This window comes from Procambarus clarkii, chromosome 53 (assembly GCF_040958095.1).
Source record: "Procambarus clarkii isolate CNS0578487 chromosome 53, FALCON_Pclarkii_2.0, whole genome shotgun sequence".
Classification (NCBI taxonomy): domain Eukaryota; kingdom Metazoa; phylum Arthropoda; class Malacostraca; order Decapoda; family Cambaridae; genus Procambarus; species Procambarus clarkii.
The window spans coordinates 4,470,589-4,494,011 of record NC_091202.1 but is presented as its reverse complement, the minus strand read 5'-3'; positions in this window follow the sequence as shown (position 1 = coordinate 4,494,011).

Below are 23,423 nucleotides of genomic sequence, written 5' to 3'. Positions count from 1 at the left end.
CAGGTACCTGATGTCAGACGTCTGCAGGAGCTGAAGGAGGCATTTGACCAGAATTCTGAGTTGAGTTTCACTTACGAGATGGAGAAGGATGGGAAGCTGCCCTTTCTAGATGTAACAGACACGGAAAGGAGCGGAGGTTTCCACACTGCAGTCTACATTAAGGAAACAAACATAGGAATGTGCCTCAATGCTAACAGTGACTGCCCAGACAGGTACAAGAGAAGTGTTGTCAACGCTTGCGTCGACCGTGCTCTCAGCCACAGCTCAGGATGGAAGCAAGTCGATGAAGAACTCTGTAGGGTAAGGCAGGTCCTAGTCAACAACGGCTTCTCCAATGGTTTCATTAAAGACATAAAAAGGAAGGTGAAACGCCATGCAACCTCTGAAGAGTCAAGTAACACAACACCTACCTTACCTTGAGGTTACCTTGAGGTGCTTCCGGGGCTCAGCGTCCCCGCGGCCCGGTCGTCAACCTGGCCTCCTGGTTGCTGGACTGATCAACCAGGCTGTTGGACGCGGCTGCTCGCAGCCTGACGTATGAGTCACAGCCTGGTTGATCAGGTATCCTTTGGAGGTGCTTATCCAGTTCTCTCTTGAACACTGTGAGGGGATTGTCAGTTATGCCCCTTATGTGTAGCGGAAGCGTGTTGAACAGTCTCGGGCCTCTGATGTTGATAGAGTTCTCTCTCAGAGTACCTGTTGCACCTCCGCTTTTCAACGGGGTTATTCTGCACATCCTGCCATGTCTTCTGGTCTCATGTGATGTTATTTCTGAATGCAGGTTTGGGACCAGCCCCTCTAATATTTTCCACGTGTAAATTATTATGTATCTCTCCCGCCTGCGCTCAAGGGAGTACAGATTTAGGCTCTTTAGTCGGTACCAATAGTTTAGATGTTTTACTGAGTGGATTCTAGCAGTAAAGGATCTCTGCACGCTCTCCAGGTCAGCAATTTCTCCAGCTTTGAATGGGCTGTCATTGTGCAGCAGTACTCCAATCTAGAGATCACAAGCGTTTTGAAAAGTATCATCATCGGTATAGCATCTCTAGTATGAAAAGTTCTTGTTATCCAACCTGTCATTTTTCTTGCAGTTGTGACGGCTACTTTATTGTGTTCTTTAAAGGTAAGGTCTTCCGACATGAGTACACCTAGATCCTTTACATTGCCTTTTCGTTCTATGTTATGATTTGCCTGAGTTTTGTACGTGGTTTCCGTTTTTATATTTTCATTTTTTCCATAGCGCATGAGCTGGAACTTATCTTCGTTAAACACCATATTATTTTCTGTAGCCCATAGAAAGACCTGATCTACATCTGACTGGAGGTTTGCCGTGTCCTCTATGTTGCCTACTCCCATGAAGATCCTAGTGTCATCTGCAAAGGATGATACAGTGCTATAGGTTGTGTTCTTGTCTATGTCCGATATGAGAATGAGAAAAAGTACTGGAGCAAGCAAAGTACCCTGGGGGACTGAGCTCTTCACGGTTGATGGGCTGGATTTTATTTTGTTGACTATTACACATTGGGTTCTGTTGGTCAGGAAATTGTAGATCCATCTGCCTATTTTTCCGGTAATTCCTTTTGAACGCATTTTATGTGCAATAACGCCATGGTCACATTTATCAAAAGCTTTTGCGAAATCTGTGTAAATTACATCAGCGTTTTGTTTGTCTTCCATAGCATCTAATGCCATATCATAGTGGTCCAGCAACTGCGACAGGCAAGAGCTCCCTGTTCTGAAACCATGTTGTCCGGGGTTATGGAGATGCTGTGATTCCATGTATTTTGTGATCTTACTTCTTAGCATTCTCTCAAAATTTTTTATGATGTGCGATGTTAGTGCTATCGGTCTGTAATTTTTTGCCTCTGCCTTATTTCCTCCTTTATGAAGTGGTGCTATCTCTGCTGTTTTTAGTATATCAGGAATAACGCCAGTATCTAGGCTTTGTCTCCACAGAATGTGGAGACAAAGTGGCCTGCGATAGTGTTTTTTTACAGTTCTTGATGAATATGGAGTTCCAAGAATCCGGGCCTGGAGCAGAGTGCATAGGCATACTGTTTATGGCTTCTTCAAAATCCAGTGGGGATAAGGTGACGTCTGATATATGATTTGATGTTGGTATCATATCCATGAAAAATTCATATGGGTTATCAATCTTTAGTGCGTTTAATGGCTCGCTGAAAACAGAGTCGTACTGCTTCCTCAGTAGCTCGCTCATTTCTTTGTTGTCATCGGTGAAAGTTCCATCTCCCTTTCGCAGGGGCCCGATACTTGATGTGGTTTTTGATCTTGATTTTGCATAGGAGAAAAAATATTTCGGATTTCTCTCTATTTCACTGATGGCCTTTTGCTCTCTTTGCCTCTCCTGGGTTTTGTATGATTCTTGTAGCTTGCGTTCAATTGTTTCAATTTCTCTACCTAACCTTCTTCGCCGTTCTTGAGATAGGGTGCGACTCTCAAGTTGTTCCGGGATTCGTTTTCTTCGCCTATATAGGAAACGACGTTCCCGTTCCAATCTGCATCTCTTCCTCTTTTTTCTTAGGGGTATGCGGTTTGAACATATTTCTAGTACTACTGAGCTTATTTTTTCCAGGCACTGGTTCAGGTTTGCATTTTCTAGCTGTTCTTCCCAGTTTATTTCTGTGAAGTCTTGGTTTATTTGCCCCCAGTTTATCTGTTTATTATTGAAGTTGAATTTGCTGAAATCTCCTCCACCGGGAATCTGGACTGGTTTTGAAGGTCTACCCCCCATGGTTGTCATAACTTCAATTAAGTTGTGATCTGAGTAACAGGTATTTGTAATCATTATGTTCCTGATCAATTCATCATTGTTAGTGAAAATGAGGTCCAGCGTGTTCTCCTTCCTAGCTGGTTCTACTATTTGCTGGTTTAAGGCAAACCTGTCGCACATCCGTAGCAGGTCATTTGCATGTCCCTGTTCATTTAGGCTACTTCCTGGTATTCTTTCTGATATTACTGTAATAGCCAGGTGCTTCCATTTCAGGTGCCGTAGGTTGAAGTCCCCAAGCAGGATGATGTTCGGAGCTGGATTTGTGAGTTTTCCAAGCAGTGTTCTATTTTCATTAGTCGGTCTTTAAACTGCTGAGGGTTTGCCTCCGGCGACTTATATACAAGGACAATAACTACATTTGGAATCTCTATTTTGATTATCAGCACTTCCACCATATCATTTGAGGTGTTTAGCAGCTCAGTACAGATGAGTGTGTCTTTGATGTAGAGGCTGACCCCACCCTGAAGCCGGTGTTTCCTATCACATCTGAAAAGATTGTACTCTGAGATCCATATTTCACCATCATGGTAGTCCTTTGTGTGGGTTTCTGTTAGGGCTGCAAACACTGCATTTGCCTCATGAAGGAGACCATCTATAAAGTGAACTTTGTTGGATTTGCGCGTTTTTATACCCTGGATGTTGGCAAATATAAATGATGTTATCGTGTTAGTGGAAGTGCTGGATGCCTTACTTGGTGTTAATATCTGAGGCTCTGGTAAGGAGGCCACTGTGTTTGCGTCCAGGGTGTGTTGTTTTGGAAGTGATTCGTCCAGTTTTGGTAGTAGGACGGGTGTTGTGTGGTGTAGTACCTGTGTGCTTGCTGATAATTTGTATTCCAGTCTTGTGGGTATCTCCCTTCCCCTCTGTAATCCTGCAGTGGTTCCATCTGACTGTTCCTCTCTCTTATAATTACAACTCTGTTTCTGCCTTCCTCTAAAAAATTTCCAGTAGTGTCATAATGATCTTCCCGTCTATAACGCTGTGTACCTCTCAAGTGGAATTCCGGACACTGAAGACTGTAGCATCTTTTGTCCCTAATTGAAAATTGACATAATTTAGGGTGGAAGTATCTACACCCTGTTCCAAAACGGCATGTACCCCTCGCCAACATGTTCCTGCATTTTCGAGGATGCAGAAAATGGCATTTTGCTCCTAATTACCATATTTGCATATTCCTTTAGCGTAGAATTTGCAAATGTGTTCCGGTTTTGCGTTTTCCAAGGTATTTATATCTGTGTCTGTCTTGTCTACCTCTTTATTGGAGCCATCTCCGTTTTTCGTCCCAATTCCTTCATTTATGCACTCTGTCTCACTGTTGCTCTCATCGTTTATATTACCTGGCTCTGTAATATTGCTGTCATTTTGTACCACAATACCCTCTTCCTCCACACTACTGCTGCGGTTCTCTAAACTATCTGTTCCTGAGTTTTGGTCGTTATCCAATGTTGTCTTTTTCCCAGTTCGCATATATCACTGGTAGCTTGTCTGTGAATGATAATCTCTGTGACTCAAGAATGTTTTTCATCAGTTTAGTTATGTTCTCTAACATTAATCTGTCATCTTTGCAAACCCAGTAAATTCCTTGCCTCTTTGTGCATCCTGGAGAAAATTCTGTACAGCCCAAGTGAAATCTTTTGTTACAGATGCAACACGTTACGCCTACACTACGTTTTCCCAGTACTCCCGAACACTCGCCACACCTCTCCATTGTCTGATGTATTGTATTGTGTTTGTGGTTCACTGTATGGATCACTTGTTGATGTCAGTCCTTTTAACTCTTTATAAAATTATATGTATATATTTAATATTTATAATATTATATATATACCGTATATTTGTAATATTATGTATGTTATATTGTTCAAACTTTATGGCAGGTACTTAGCGTAGGGTAGCGAAGCTGGTCCCCGGCCGGTAGAGGTGACCTCTTGTTGTCCCAGGTTGATGTCACCAGTTTCTAGTTACTCGATGTATAACCACTGATGCCGCCTCCTGCCAGTATTCTATATTTCTAGTATTCTATATTTATAATATTCTATGCACGATTTTCCTTCACTTCCAACTTATATGTTGTTGTGATACCCGTTCCACTTCACTGTTCCACGAATCACCGTTCACTATTTTTTCCTCGTACACACATGTACACAAAGCCTCGTGCACTGGCTCACACGTGGTCTCCCGTTTATTCTCTATTTAACATAAAGTTCCATTTAAATGACTGTTTTCAATTTTCCAGCGGGTCACTATGCACTTTGTTATGTCTGTAATCAGTAATCCATGGCAGTAGTCCTAAGAAATCCCGGTTGATGTCACGATTTTAACGGAGCGTGCACGATACGTCTTCCCCCTCCCCGACCCTCGACTATACATCTGTACCTCGCCTATACACCTGTACCCCCTATTAGACTATTTTACAGGAACTTCTTTTCCACAGCTCATAAAACGGAGGAAAGGGTCCTGAAAGATATTGTTAATAGGAACGTTATCCCTACAGACAAACATCAGAAAATACAATTGACCATTTACTATAAAACCAAAAAAACGGCCAACCTACTCATGAAAAACTCTCCAGACACAAAGCAGAACGCTTTGAAGGAGACCAACGTCGTCTATGCCTTTAAATGGCCACTTGGGGACTGTAAGCCCCAAAGAACTCAGTATATAGGCAAGACAACAATATCTCTTTCCAGGCGAAAGAGATGTTGAAAGATGTTGATCGTCCTAAAAGATATTGTTGATAGGAACGTCATCACTACAGACAAAAATCAGAAAATACAATTGATAATTAATTATAAAACCAAAAAAACGGCCAATCTACTCATGAATAACTCACCAGACACCAAGCAGAACGCTTTGAAGGAGACCAACGTCGTCTATGCCTTTAAATGCGCACTTGGGGACTGTAAGGCCCAAAGAACTCAGTATATAGGCAAGACAATGTCTCTTTCAAGGCGACTAACAATGCATAAGCAACAGGGAGCCATCAAGGAACACATAATCTCTTCTCACAACCAGACCACCACCAGAGAAATCTTAACAAACAACACAGAAATCATCGAAAGGTTCAGCGATAGCAGGCGGCTTGACGTAAGCGAAGCACTACACATCAAAAAGTCAACACCAGCAATCAACAGCCAATTAATGCACAACTATACTCTACCTACTTCAAGACCCCGAACCAATATGGAAGCAGCAAGAGGAAGTATTAGCCAATAGACCTTCTGCAGTTACTTCCATTCATATGTTCACTTATCCAATTTATACCCATTGTTTCGTGTTCTGTCTTATGTTTGTCACATCACCCAAAACTTTTGTACCATATCACCTCATTCAATAGAGTATAAGTACGAAGAATTTGTGTGTAAATTAAGTCTTTGAAAATTTAATACGAATTACGAAACGCGTTCAGGCGTCAGACAATTAAAAAAATGAATTTCGGAGAATTGTTATTTTTATTACCATATATATACCATATATATATATATATATATATATATATATATATATATATATATATATATATATATATATATTTATATATATATATATATATATATATATATATATATATATATATATATATATATATATATATATATATATATATGTCGTACCTAGTAGCCAGAACTCACTTTTTGGCCTACTATTCAAGGCCCGATTTGCCTTATAAGCCAAGTTTTCCCGAATTAATATATTTTTTCTAATTTTTTTCTTATGAAATGATAAAGCTACCCATTTCGTTATGTATGAGGTCAATTTTTTTTTATTGGAGTTAAAATTAACGTAGATATATGACCGAACCTAACCAACCCTACCTAACCTAAGCTATCTTTATAGGTTAGGTTTGGTTAGGTAGCCGAAAAAGTTAGGTTAGGTAGGTTAGGTAGTCGAAAAACAATTAATTCATGAAAACTTGGCTTATTAGGCAAATTGGGCCTTGCATAGTAGGCTGAGAAGTGCGTTCTGGCTACTAGGTACGACATATATATATATATATATATATATATATATATATATATGTCGTACCTAGTAGCCAGAACTCACTTCTCAGCCTACTATGCAAGGCCCGATTTGCCTAATAAGCCAAGTTTTCATGAATTAATTGTTTTTCGACTACCTAACCTATATATATATATATGTCGTACCTAGTAGCCAGAACGCACTTCTCAGCCTACTATGCAAGGCCCAATTTGCCTAATAAGCCAAGTTTTCATGAATTAATTGTTTTTCGACTACCTAACCTACCTAACCCAACCTAACCTAACTTTCTCGGCTACCTAACCTAACCTAACCTATAAAGATAGGTTAGGTTAGGTTAGGTAGGGTTGGTTAGGTTTGGTCATATATCTACGTTAATTTTAACTCCAATAAAAAAAATTGACCTCATACATAATGAAATGGTTAGCTTTATCATTTCATAAGAAAAAAATTAAAGAAAATATATTATTTCAGGAAAACTTGGCTTATTAGGCAAATCGGGCCTTGCATAGTAGGCTGAGAAGTGCGTTCTGGCTATTAGGTACGACATATATATATATATATATATATATATATATATATATATATATATATATATATATATATATATATATATATATATATATATATATATATATATATATATATTAGTATATTTTGGTACCAGTCTTTCCTGTAGACATATATTATTAAATATGACCGAAAAAGTAAGATTAATAATTCTAACACGAATTTTCTCAATCTTTCGTACATTACGCTTCACTGTTGGAGGTAAATCAAAAATCACTTCTCCAAAATTCATTTTTATTTCTAGTCTGACGCGACACGGGCGCGTTTCGTAAAACTTATTACATTTTCAAAGACTTCACAAATACACAACTGATTAGAACTTACGTCTCTCTGATATTATATCTACATTTGAGTGAGGTGGGAAGGGTGATGTGGCATTAACACAAGACAGAACAGGAGGGGATATTTATAGGGTATTAAAAGTATCAACACAAGACAGAACAGAAACAATGGGTATTGAATAGAAGTGTTTGTAGAAAGCCTATTGGTCCATATTTCTTGATGCTTCTATATTGGAGCGGAGTCTTGAGGTGGGTAGAATATAGTTGTGCAATAATTGGCTGTTGATTGCTGGTGTTGACTTCTTGATGTGTAGTGACTCGCAAACGTCAAGCCGCCTGCTATCGCTGTATCTATCGATGATTTCTGTGTTGTTTACTAGGATTTCTCTGGCGATGGTTTGGTTATGGGAAGAGATTATATGTTCCTTAATGGAGCCCTGTTGCTTATGCATCGTTAAACGCCTAGAAAGAGATGTTGTTGTCTTGCCTATATACTGGGTTTTTTGGAGCTTACAGTCCCCAAGTGGGCATTTGAAGGCATAGACGACGTTAGTCTCTTTTAAAGCGTTCTGTTTTGTGTCTGGAGAGTTTCTCATGAGTAGGCTGGCCGTTTTTCTGGTTTTATAGTAAATCGTCAGTTGTATCCTCTGATTTTTGTCTGTAGGGATAACGTTTCTATTAACAATATCTTTCAGGACCCTTTCCTCCGTTTTATGAGCTGTGGAAAAGAAGTTCCTGTAAAATAGTCTAATAGGGGGTATAGGTGTTGTGTTAGTTGTCACACAACTAACTTCTTCGCTTTTCGAAGAACTCTGTAGGGTAAGGCAGGTCCTAGTCAATAACGGCTTCTCCAATGGTTCCATCGAAGACATCATAAGAAGGAAAGTGAAAAGCCATGCAACCTCTGAAGAGACAACTAACACAACACCTATACCCCCTATTAGACTATTTTACAGGAACTTCTTTTCCACAGCTCATAAAACGGAGGAAAGGGTCCTGAAAGATATTGTTAATAGAAACGTTATCCCTACAGACAAAAATCAGAGGATACAACTGACGATTTACTATAAAACCAGAAAAACGGCCAGCCTACTCATGAGAAACTCTCCAGACACAAAACAGAACGCTTTAAAAGAGACTAACGTCGTCTATGCCTTCAAATGCCCACTTGGGGACTGTAAGCTCCAAAAAACCCAGTATATAGGCAAGACAACAACATCTCTTTCTAGGCGTTTAACGATGCATAAGCAACAGGGCTCCATTAAGGAACATATAATTTCTTCCCATAACCAAACCATCGCCAGAGAAATCCTAGTAAACAACACAGAAATCATCGATAGATACAGCGATAGCAGGCGGCTTGACGTTTGCGAGGCACTACACATCAAGAAGTCAACACCAGCAATCAACAGCCAATTATTGCACAACTATATTCTACCCACCTCAAGACTCCGCTCCAATATAGAAGCATCAAGAAATATGGACCAATAGGCTTTCTACAAACACTTCTATTCAATACCCATTGTTTCTGTTCTGTCTTGTGTTGATACTTTTAATACCCTATTAATATCCCCTCCTGTTCTGTCTTGTGTTAATGCCACATCACCCTTCCCACCTCACTCAAATGTAGATATAATATCAGAGAGACGTAAGTTCTAATCAGTTGTGTATTTGTGAAGTCTTTGAAAATGTAATAAGTTTTACGAAACGCGCCCGTGTCGCGTCAGACTAGAAATAAAAATGAATTTTGGAGAAGTGATTTTTGATTTACCTCCAACAGTGAAGCGTAATGTACAAAAGATTGAGAAAATTCGTGTTAGAATTATTAATCTTACTTTTTCGGTCATATTTAATAATATATATATATATATATATATATATATATATATATATATATATATATATATATATATATATATATATGTCGTACCTAGTAGCCAGAACTCACTTTTTGGCCTACTATGCAAGGCTCGATTTGCCTAATAAGCCAAGTTTTCCTGAATTAATATATTTTTTCTAATTTTTTTCTTATGAAATGATAAAGCTACCCATTTCATTATGTATGAGGTCAATTTTTTTTATTGGAGTTAAAATTAACGTAGATATATGACCGAACCTACCCAACCCTACCTAACCTAACCTAACCTATCTTTATAGGTTAGGTTTGGTTAGGTAGCCAAAAAAGTTAGGTTAGGTTAGGTTAGGTAGGTTAGGTATTCGAAAAAACATTAATTCATTAAAACTTTGCTTATTAGGCAAATCGGGCCTTGCATAGTAGGCTGAGAAGTGCGTTCTGGCTATTAGGTACGACATATATATATATATATATATATATATATATATATATATATATATATATATATATATATATATATATATATATATATATATGTCGTACCTAGTAGCCAGAACTCACTTCTCAGCCTACTATGCAAGGCCCGATTTGCCTAATAAGCCAAGTTTTCATGAATTAATTGTTTTTCGACTACCTAACCTACCTAACCTAACCTAACTTTTTCTTTCACCTAACCCAACCTAACCTATAAAGATAGGTTAGGTTAGGTTAGGTAGGGTTAGTTAGATTCGGTCATATATCTACGTTAATTTTAACTCCAATAAAAAAAAATTGACATCTTACATAATGAAATGGGTAGCTTCATCACTTCATAAGAAAAAAATTAGAGAAAATATATTAATTCAGGAAAACTTGGCTTATTAGGCAAATCGGGCCTTGCATAGTAGGCTGACAAGTGCGTTCTGGCTATTAGGTACGACATATATATATATATATATATATATATATATATATATATATATATATATATATATATATATATATATATATATATATATATATATATGTCGTACCTAGTAGCCAGAACCCACTTCTCAGCCTACTATGCAAAGCCCGATTTGCCTAATAAGCCAAGTTTTCCTGAATTAATATATTTTCTCTAATTTTTGTCTTATGTAATGATAAAGCTACCCATTTCATTATGTATGAGGTCAATTTTTTTTTATTGGAGTTAAAATTAATGTAGATATATGACCAAACCTAACCAACCCTACCTAACCTAACCTAACTTATCTTTATAGGTTAGGTTAGGTTAGGTACTGAAAAAAGTTAGGTTAGGTTAGGTTAGGTAGGTTAGGTAGTCGAAAAACAATTAATTCATGAAAACTTGGCTTATTAGGCAAATTGGGCCTTGCATAGTAGGCTGAGAAGTGCGTTCTGGCTACTAGGTACGACATATATATATATATATATATATATATATATATATATATATATATATATATATATATATATATATATATGTCGTACCTAGTAGCCAGAACTCACTTCTCAGCCTACTATGCAAGGCCCGATTTGCCTAATAAGCCAAGTTTTCATGAATTAATTGTTTTTCGACTACCTAACCTACCTAACCTAACCTAACTTTTTCTTTCACCTAACCCAACCTAACCTATAAAGATAGGTTAGGTTAGGTTAGGTAGGGTTAGTTAGATTCGGTCATATATCTACGTTAATTTTAACTCCAATAAAAAAAAATTGACATCTTACATAATGAAATGGGTAGCTTCATCACTTCATAAGAAAAAAATTAGAGAAAATATATTAATTCAGGAAAACTTGGCTTATTAGGCAAATCGGGCCTTGCATAGTAGGCTGACAAGTGCGTTCTGGCTATTAGGTACGACATATATATATATATATATATATATATATATATATATATATATATATATATATATATATATATGCGAACAAGCCTGAATGGTCCCCAGGACAATATGCAACTGAAAACTCACACCCCAGAAGTGACTCGAACCCATATATATATGTCGTACCTAGTAGCCAGAACCCACTTCTCAGCCTACTATGCAAAGCCCGATTTGCCTAATAAGCCAAGTTTTCCTGAATTAATATATTTTCTCTAATTTTTGTCTTATGTAATGATAAAGCTACCCATTTCATTATGTATGAGGTCAATTTTTTTTTATTGGAGTTAAAATTAATGTAGATATATGACCAAACCTAACCAACCCTACCTAACCTAACCTAACTTATCTTTATAGGTTAGGTTAGGTTAGGTACTGAAAAAAGTTAGGTTAGGTTAGGTTAGGTAGGTTAGGTAGTCGAAAAACAATTAATTCATGAAAACTTGGCTTATTAGGCAAATTGGGCCTTGCATAGTAGGCTGAGAAGTGCGTTCTGGCTACTAGGTACGACATATATATATATATATATATATATATATATATATATATATATATATATATATATATATATATATATATATATATATATGTCGTACCTAGTAGCCAGAACTCACTTATCAGCCTACTATGCAAGGCCCGATTTGCCTAATAAGCCAAGTTTTCATGAATTATTTGTTTTTCGACTACCTAACCTACCTAACCTAACCTAACCTAACTTTTTCCGCTACCTAACCTAATATATATATATCTATATATATATATATATATATATATATATATATATATATATATATATATATATATATATATATGTCGTACCTAGTAGCCAGAACCCACTTCTCAGCCTACTATGCAAAGCCCGATTTGCCTAATAAGCCAAGTTTTCCTGAATTAATATATTTTCTCTAATTTTTGTCTTATGTAATGATAAAGCTACCCATTTCATTATGTATGAGGTCAATTTTTTTTTATTGGAGTTAAAATTAATGTAGATATATGACCAAACCTAACCAACCCTACCTAACCTAACCTAACTTATCTTTATAGGTTAGGTTAGGTTAGGTACTGAAAAAAGTTAGGTTAGGTTAGGTTAGGTAGGTTAGGTAGTCGAAAAACAATTAATTCATGAAAACTTGGCTTATTAGGCAAATTGGGCCTTGCATAGTAGGCTGAGAAGTGCGTTCTGGCTACTAGGTACGACATATATATATATATATATATATATATATATATATATATATATATATATATATATATATATATATATATATATATATATATATATATATGTCGTACCTAGTAGCCAGAACTCACTTCTCAGCCTACTATGCAAGGCCCGATTTGCCTAATAAGCCAAGTTTTCATGAATTAATTGTTTTTCGACTACCTAACCTACCTAACCTAACCTAACTTTTTCTTTCACCTAACCCAACCTAACCTATAAAGATAGGTTAGGTTAGGTTAGGTAGGGTTAGTTAGATTCGGTCATATATCTACGTTAATTTTAACTCCAATAAAAAAAAATTGACATCTTACATAATGAAATGGGTAGCTTCATCACTTCATAAGAAAAAAATTAGAGAAAATATATTAATTCAGGAAAACTTGGCTTATTAGGCAAATCGGGCCTTGCATAGTAGGCTGACAAGTGCGTTCTGGCTATTAGGTACGACATATATATATATATATATATATATATATATATATATATATATATATATATATATATATATATATATATATATATATATATATATATATGCGAACAAGCCTGAATGGTCCCCAGGACAATATGCAACTGAAAACTCACACCCCAGAAGTGACTCGAACCCATATATATATGTCGTACCTAGTAGCCAGAACCCACTTCTCAGCCTACTATGCAAAGCCCGATTTGCCTAATAAGCCAAGTTTTCCTGAATTAATATATTTTCTCTAATTTTTGTCTTATGTAATGATAAAGCTACCCATTTCATTATGTATGAGGTCAATTTTTTTTTATTGGAGTTAAAATTAATGTAGATATATGACCAAACCTAACCAACCCTACCTAACCTAACCTAACTTATCTTTATAGGTTAGGTTAGGTTAGGTACTGAAAAAAGTTAGGTTAGGTTAGGTTCGGTAGGTTAGGTAGTCGAAAAACAATTAATTCATGAAAACTTGGCTTATTAGGCAAATTGGGCCTTGCATAGTAGGCTGAGAAGTGCGTTCTGGCTACTAGGTACGACATATATATATATATATATATATATATATATATATATATGTCGTACCTAGTAGCCAGAACGCACTTTTTGGCCTACTATGCAAGGCCCGATTTGCCTAATAAGCCAAGTTTTCCTGAATTATTATATTTTCTCTAATTTTTTTCTTATGAAATGATAAAGCTACCCATTTCATTATGTATGAGGTCAATGTTTTTTTATTGGAGTTAAAATTAACGTAGATATATGACCGAACCTAACCAACCCTACCTAACCTAACCTAACCTATCTTTATAGATTAGGTTACGTTAGGTAGCCAAAAAAGTTAGGTTAGGTTAGGTTAGGTAGGTTAGATAGTCGAAAAACAATTAATTCATGAAAACTTGGCTTATTAGGCAAATCGGGCCTTGCATAGTAGGCTGAGAAGTGCGTTCTGGCTACTAGGTACGACATATATATATATATATATATATATATATATATATATATATATATATATATATATATATATATATATATATATATATGTCGTACCTAGTAGCCAGAACTCACTTATCAGCCTACTATGCAAGGCCCGATTTGCCTAATAAGCCAAGTTTTCATGAATTATTTGTTTTTCGACTACCTAACCTACCTAACCTAACCTAACCTAACTTTTTCCGCTACCTAACCTAATATATATATATCTATATATATATATATATATATATATATATATATATATATATATATATATATATATATATATATATATATGTCGTACCTAGTAGCCAGAACCCACTTCTCAGCCTACTATGCAAAGCCCGATTTGCCTAATAAGCCAAGTTTTCCTGAATTAATATATTTTCTCTAATTTTTGTCTTATGTAATGATAAAGCTACCCATTTCATTATGTATGAGGTCAATTTTTTTTTATTGGAGTTAAAATTAATGTAGATATATGACCAAACCTAACCAACCCTACCTAACCTAACCTAACTTATCTTTATAGGTTAGGTTAGGTTAGGTACTGAAAAAAGTTAGGTTAGGTTAGGTTAGGTAGGTTAGGTAGTCGAAAAACAATTAATTCATGAAAACTTGGCTTATTAGGCAAATCGGGCCTTGCATAGTAGGCTGAGAAGTGCGTTCTGGCTACTAGGTACGACATATATATATATATATATATATATATATATATATATATATATATATATATATATATATATATATATATATATATATATATATATGTCGTACCTAGTAGCCAGAACTCACTTCTCAGCCTACTATGCAAGGCCCGATTTGCCTAATAAGCCAAGTTTTCATGAATTAATTGTTTTTCGACTACCTAACCTACCTAACCTAACCTAACTTTTTCTTTCACCTAACCCAACCTAACCTATAAAGATAGGTTAGGTTAGGTTAGGTAGGGTTAGTTAGATTCGGTCATATATCTACGTTAATTTTAACTCCAATAAAAAAAAATTGACATCTTACATAATGAAATGGGTAGCTTCATCACTTCATAAGAAAAAAATTAGAGAAAATATATTAATTCAGGAAAACTTGGCTTATTAGGCAAATCGGGCCTTGCATAGTAGGCTGACAAGTGCGTTCTGGCTATTAGGTACGACATATATATATATATATATATATATATATATATATATATATATATATATATATATATATATATATATATATATATATATATATGCGAACAAGCCTGAATGGTCCCCAGGACAATATGCAACTGAAAACTCACACCCCAGAAGTGACTCGAACCCATATATATATGTCGTACCTAGTAGCCAGAACCCACTTCTCAGCCTACTATGCAAAGCCCGATTTGCCTAATAAGCCAAGTTTTCCTGAATTAATATATTTTCTCTAATTTTTGTCTTATGTAATGATAAAGCTACCCATTTCATTATGTATGAGGTCAATTTTTTTTTATTGGAGTTAAAATTAATGTAGATATATGACCAAACCTAACCAACCCTACCTAACCTAACCTAACTTATCTTTATAGGTTAGGTTAGGTTAGGTACTGAAAAAAGTTAGGTTAGGTTAGGTTAGGTAGGTTAGGTAGTCGAAAAACAATTAATTCATGAAAACTTGGCTTATTAGGCAAATTGGGCCTTGCATAGTAGGCTGAGAAGTGCGTTCTGGCTACTAGGTACGACATATATATATATATATATATATATATATATATATATATATATATATATATATATATATATATATATATATATATATATGTCGTACCTAGTAGCCAGAACTCACTTATCAGCCTACTATGCAAGGCCCGATTTGCCTAATAAGCCAAGTTTTCATGAATTATTTGTTTTTCGACTACCTAACCTACCTAACCTAACCTAACCTAACTTTTTCCGCTACCTAACCTAACCTAACCTATAGAGATAGGTTAGGTTAGGTTAGGTAGGGTTGGTTAGGTTCGGTCATATATCTACGTTAATTTTAACTTCAATAAAAAAAAATTGACCTCAAACATAATGAAATGGGTAGCTTTATCATTTCATAAGAAAAAAATTAGAGGAAATATATAATTTCAGGAAAACTTGGCTTATTAGGCAAATCGGGCCTTGCATAGTAGGCTGAGAAGTGCGTTCTGGCTATTAGGTACGACATATATATATATATGTCGTACCTAGTAGCCAGAACGAACTTCTCTGCCTACTATGCAAGCCCCGATTTGCCTAATAAGCCAAGTTTTCATGAATTAATTGTTTTTCGACTACCTAACCTACCTAACCTAACCTAACCTAACCTACCTTTTTCGGCTACCTAACCTAACCTAACCTATAAAGATAGGTTAGGTTAGGTAGGGTTGGTTAGGTTCGGTCATATATCTACGTTAATTTTAACTCCAATAAAACAAAATTGACCTCATACATAATGAAATGGGTAGCTTTATCATTTCATCAGAAAAACATTAGAGAAAATATATTATTTCAGGAAAACTTGGCTTATTAGGCAAATCGGGCCTTGCATAGTAGGCCGAGAAGTGCGTTCTGGCTACTAGGTACGACATATATATATATATATATATATATATATATATATATATATATATATATATATATATATATATACATATTTATATATATGCAATTGACGATCACAAAACACTGATCATTTTATGCGGAAAATCCACAGAGAAATATGAAATGAGGTGAACGTTTCGGCTTGTTAAAGCCTTTGTCAACACCAGACTGACTAAAGGAGAAGGGAGAAGGGGGAGGATATATAGACCGACACCTGACCAACCCATCCCTAGGGAAAGAATTAGCCAGAAACAGGTATAGCTGAGCTTAGAATGGTCAAAGAGGATTAAGCGGTCAGAGGTTAATCTTTCATCCTTATTCTCTGACCGCTTATTCCTCTTTGACCATTCTAAGCTCAGCTATACCTGTTTCTGGTTAATTCTTTCCCTAGGGATGGGTTGGTCAGGTGTCGGCCTATATATCCTCCCCCTTCTCCCTTCTCCTTTAGTCAGTCTGGTGTTGACAAAGGCTTTAACAAGCCGAAACGTTCACCTCATTTAATATTTCTCTGTGGATTTTCCGCATGTATGTATATATATATATATATATATATATATATATATATATATATATATATATATATGTATATATATATATATATATATATATATATATATATATATATATATATATATATATACATATATATATATATATATATATATGTATATATATATATATATATATATATATATATATATATATATATATATATATATATATATATATATACATACATATATATGTGAGAAAGCTGCATGAACGCGCAAGCCATATATCACTAAGAACTCTTTGACCCGGCCAGGATTCGAACCCATGCCGTCCAGGATCACCCCTAAACGTACACAGTACCGTGACCACCGCACCAATGATCGTCTATAAGGATTGGTCAGTCTTGGCGCTTATTAACTAAGCTCCCTGACTGACCAACCCCCGACGACACTCATGGATCCATTTGGGTACAGTTTTTCATCAAATTCTGGCGCATGCACGGGCCGCACTGAGTCTAACATGTGTGAGAAAGCTGCATGAACGCGCAAGACTGACCAATCCTTATGACGATCATTGGTGTGGTGGTCACGGTACTGTGTACGTTTAGGGGTGATCCTGGACGGCATGGGTTCGAATCCTGGCCGGGTCAAAGAGTTCTTAGTGATATATGGCTTGCGCGTTCATGCAGCTTTCTCACACATGTTAAACTCAGTGCGGCCCGTGCATGCGCCAGAATTTGATGAAAAACTGTACCCAAATGGATCCATGAGTGTCGTCGGGGGTTGGTCAGTCAGGGAGCTTAGTTAATAAGCGCCAAGACTGAGCAATCCTTATGACGATCATTGGTGCGGTGGTCACGGTACTGTGTACGTTTAGGGGTGATCCTGGACGGCATGGGTTCGAATCCTGGCCGGGTCAAAGCGTTCTTAGTGATACATATATATATATATATATATATATATATATATGTATATATATATATATATATATATATATATATATATATATATATATATATATATATATATATATTATTAAATATGACCGAAAAAGTAAGATTAATAATTCTAACATACATACATATATGTATATATATATATATATATATATATATATATATATATATATATATATATATATATATATATATATATATATATATATATATATAAATATATATATATATATATATATATATATATATATATATATATATATATATATATATATATGTCGTACCTAGTAGCCAGAACTCACTTTTTGGCCTACTATGCATGGCCCGATTTGCCTAATAAGACAAGTTTTCCTGAATTAATAAATTTTTTCTAATTTTTTTCTTATGAAATGATAAAGCTACCCATTTCATTATGTATGAGGTCAATTTTTTTTTATTGGAGTTAAAATTAACGTAGATATATGACCGAACCTAACCAACCCAACCTAACCTAACCTAACCTATCTTTACAGGTTAGGTTTGGTTAGGTAGCCGAAAAAGTTAGGTTAGGTTAGGTTAGGTAGGTTAGGTAGTCAAAAACAATTAATTCATGAAAACTTGGCTTATTAGGCAAATCGGGCCTTGCATAGTAGGCTGAGAAGTGCGTTCTGGCTACTAGGTACGACATATATATATATATATATATATATATATATATATATATATATATATATATATATATATATATATATATATATATATATACATATATATGTCGTACCTATTAGCCAGAACGCACTTCTCAGCCTACTATGCAAGGCCCGATTTGCCTAATAAGCCAAGTTTTCATGAATTAATTGTTTTTCGACTACCTAACCTACCTAACCTAACCTAACCTAACTTTTTCGGCTACCTAACCAAACCTAACCTATAAAGATAGGTTAGGTTAGGTTAGGTAGGGTTGGTTAGGTTCGGTCATATATCTACGTTAATTTTAAATCCAATAAAAAAAAATTGACCTCATACATAATGAAATGGGTAGCTTTATCATTTCATAAGAAAAAAATTAGAAAAAATATATTAATTCAGGAAAACTTGGTTTATTAGGCAAATCGGGCCTTGCATAGTAGGGCAAAAAGTGAGTTCTGGCTACTAGGTACGACATATATATATATATATATATATATATATATATATATATATATATATATATATATATATATATATATATATATATATATACATTGTGACGATAATCTCCTTCAAGAGATTGAGCCTGCTCTTCCCTCCACAAACACGTCGTTGAAATTATATAAAACGACTATGGAAGACATGTCCAACAACAACAACAACACCAGCAAGGCTTGCCAGGGTGAGCAAAACGTATGCAGCCAGCCACCTGTTCGTACTCAAACCACCAAACTACATGTTGATCGCTACCGGCTCCGCTGATTGGTCGCCGGTCTGGCTGCACCTGCACTCGCCCCCCCATACTACTTGATGTCTGGGGTCGCCCCAAACCCCAGACTCAGAATGTTCAGTGCTCTCGTTGTCACCACTCCTCCCAGCTAGACGCTAGCGTGTACTGAGAGAAGTGGTGGCTTAAAGCCAATATTCCAACACCTCCCATTTACCTTTGTATTGCACTTCTTGTTATTTTGCCTTAACGTAACTTTTCATTGTGTCATTTAATTATTCTTATTATTTTGAATGATTGATTTTATTATAAGAATTTGTTTGTGCATTTTATTCATGTTTTGATTTATTTAACATAATTAAAATTTCATTGTTAAAGTTTACTTGTGTTTTGTGTGTCTTCTCCTTACCTTACCACAGACGAAGTTCCAGTTTTTTCTATTTTTTTTATAACTATGTGACGAGGCCATACCCCTAGCCTTAAACAGCCGAACACCAACGCGTTACCGTCACAAGTTATATGGGGGCCTGTCCTAGGAGCTTCACTCAGGTACTGGTGCCAAGTGGTAATTTATGGTAAGCGTATTTAACTTTGTTAACGTAGCTTTACTATTTTTCATTCAATTTCATTTTTTATAAGGTGCGGTGTATTGTGCATTACGAGAGTAACATATAGTGAATGTGAGACAACTTTGGATTACGTGGTGACTGTAGGCCGCAGTCATACTCTTAATTGGTCATCTCTCCCTCCTTGTTATTACTCGTATTTACCATCTATGTCCCTTGAATATTTCTCATTCTGACAGATCATCATATTGGTACCCTGGTACTGTGGTCTGCCCCGGGTCAAGAGTACCCAATCTTCTGCAATCTGACTGTAGGAGGACAAAGAGGGCCATAGTTCCTCTAGCTCGAACTTTAATTGCTGAATTGGGACCTCAGCAGCAGTTCTCGTCACCAGTTGACACCTCGCACCCCTACACGTCAGTCAGAGATGATGATACATACTACGGTAGGGAATTAGCTTATTTTTTCAGAGCACAAAAGTTCGCTAATTCTGTAAGTATCATATTAAATTCAGTGGGAAAAACTTGCTTTATGTCCTATAGAGACTTGGCAAGGTATGCCTACATCCTTGGACTACCAATTTTACTTTTGAAGCATTTAACTGTTTCATTTGTTTTCGAAACTGTTTCATTTGTTAGTAGGATTTTCTTGCCCTTATTCTCTTACATGAGTACCGGGTACAAGATTTCCTGCGCCCTTGATTTAATTTAATCATTTAATATCTTTCACTTAACGTTAATTGTTAAAGATCACACAGGATAGGTACCAGTTGCCACGTTGTCCTGTTTCTGACATTTCACTATTGAATATTCGTGTACCTTTATTTGCTAATTTCACCATGTTTCGTCTCCAAACTTTCCGTGCAAATCCAGCAGGTGAAATAGGGACTTTAAGTCGTGCCAAGAGGACTGAATTACAAACTCTTGCACATGAGTATCAACTAGAAGTTCCCTACCAAGCCAACAAAAATGACCTACACAACCTGTTGCTGGATTACTATTTAGAGCAAGGTAAGATAGACTCTGAAACTCATGAAACTTACTATATTGCAGAGAAAACTGACTTGGCAACGATGAAACTTAAACTAGAGCTGGCCAAGATTGAACGTGAGCAGCAAAGAGAAGCAGCTGCCATACGAAGAGACGAACAAGAACGCGAAGCTGCTTTGAGGAGAGACGAACAAGAACGTGAAGCTGCCTTGAGGAGAGAAGAACACGAACGTGGACTCGCCCTCCACGAACGTGAGGTCGCCTTGCTCCATGAACGTGAGAGAGTACAGCTTGAAACAAAACAACGCGAGTTGGAAATACAACGCGAACATGACAAGCAACAAGCAACTCTGGCTCTAGAGTGTCGTCAACGTGAAATCGCCTTGGAAACTTCCCACTTCACTCAACGCCAGCAAGCTACTGCCAATCTTCCCGTCAGTTTTAATATATCACATGCAAGTAAGTTAATGCCATCCTTTGTAGAAGCAGAAGTTGATGTGTTTTTCACCACCTTTGAAACCCTTGCTAATCAACTCAGTTGGCCTGTCGACCAATGGGCCACACTTCTCAGAGTCCATCTTACAGGTAGAGCTGCAGTCACACTCAGTACTTTGGCGTCTGAGAATGACTACTACACTCTGAAACAAGCAGTGTTGGACGCCTACCTACTTTCCACTGAAAATTATAGAAGGAAATTCCGTGACCACCTGAAGGCAAGTACCACTACCTTCCTCGAGTTTGCTAACACGAAACGGAGGTATTTCATGAAATGGCTGGAAGCAGCACATGTCTCTACTTTTACAGAACTCGTCAACCTGATGCTTGTTGAAGAATTCTTGAGACGTGTGCCGCCTCCTGTCCGCCTCTACTTAGCAGATAAAGAAGAAACCGACTACCTGAAGTGTGCTAAGTCGGCTGACACTTACAGCCTCATCCACCGGCTGACACCTGAACCATCCTCCAGTAAGAAGTCGTGGTACAGTTACGAGAAGGTGAGCCCCGATCAAGCTGGTTCACAACTGTACTGCAAGTATTGTAGACTCTATGGACATACCATAGACAAGTGTGGTAAGTCTCAATACAAGGGAACCACTGACCAACAACGACCCAAACCAACTCCTCCTAAGTCCGGTAAGCCTGTGATGAATGTTGGTGTTGATGTTAATGATCTTTCTCTTTTCAGTAACCACCTGTATACTGGAACTGTCTCTGCCAACGGTTCAAATCCGGAGGGACGTTTCAAATTGAAGATCTTGAGGGACACAGCGGCTCTACAATCGATCATCTTGAAGTCGGCTGTGCCCAACATAGTCTACACCGGGGAAACAGTCTTCATCACTGACCTCACTGCTACCACTCCATACCCTCTCGCCAGAGTCCACCTGGATTGTCCCTACGTGAACGGGGAAGTCCAAGTCGCCGTCAGGGAAAAGCCCTTTCCCATGCCTGGAGTGCAACTTCTCCTAGGCAACGACTTGGCAGAAGACCTGCAACCGACCAACCTGATCGTCATGGACAAACCCCAGGTGTGTAACTCTGTGCCAATAAACCCTATTCTTGAGTATGTTCCAGCAGAGGTTCAAGAGAGTGATGAAGTTTCTCCTCCGGTTCTCGTGACCACCCGTGCACAAGCCGCACGTCCACAGCCAGCTGACTCTACTGCTACCGCTGTCCCTCAAGACCCTCAGAAACTCCCCCCGCATCTGACCAAGTTGGAGTTCCGTAAGTTGCAGAGGGAAGATCTTACTTTAACACCATTGTTTTTCCAGGCTGAGACTCAACCCAACAGTATTCCTGGGTTCTTCCTAGAGAACGACTTGCTCTACCGCAGATATAGACCCAGTAAACTGAAGGAGGAGGACGATTGGGCCAACATCGAACAACTTGTGATTCCCACCAGCCTGCGGCCCACTATTCTACACCTGGCCCACGGAGCATTCTCCCACTACGGCTTCAACAAGACTTACCATGGGATTCGTCAAGACTACTACTGGCCAGGTATGGTAAATAACGTCAAACAGTACGTAAAACAGTGTCATACATGTCAGATGGCAGGCAAACCGAACGTCTCCATTCCCAGAGCACCACTGATTCCCATACAGGTGCCTGCGGAACCTTTCCACAGACTCATAATAGACTGTGTTGGTCCTTTACCTCGGACCAGTTCAGGTAACGCCTACATCCTAACCATCCTGTGTCCTACCACCAGATTTCCCATAGCAGTTCCAGTGAAGAACATCACGGCTGCTACGGTTATAAAACATCTATTGAAGATCTTCACTCAATACGGATTTCCCAGGGAGATTCAAAGTGACTGTGGCACCAACTTCACCAGTGATCTCTTCAAATGGACACTGGAGGAGTTCAACATCAAACAGGTATTGTCCAGCCCCTATCATCCTGCTTCACAGGGTTCTCTTGAACG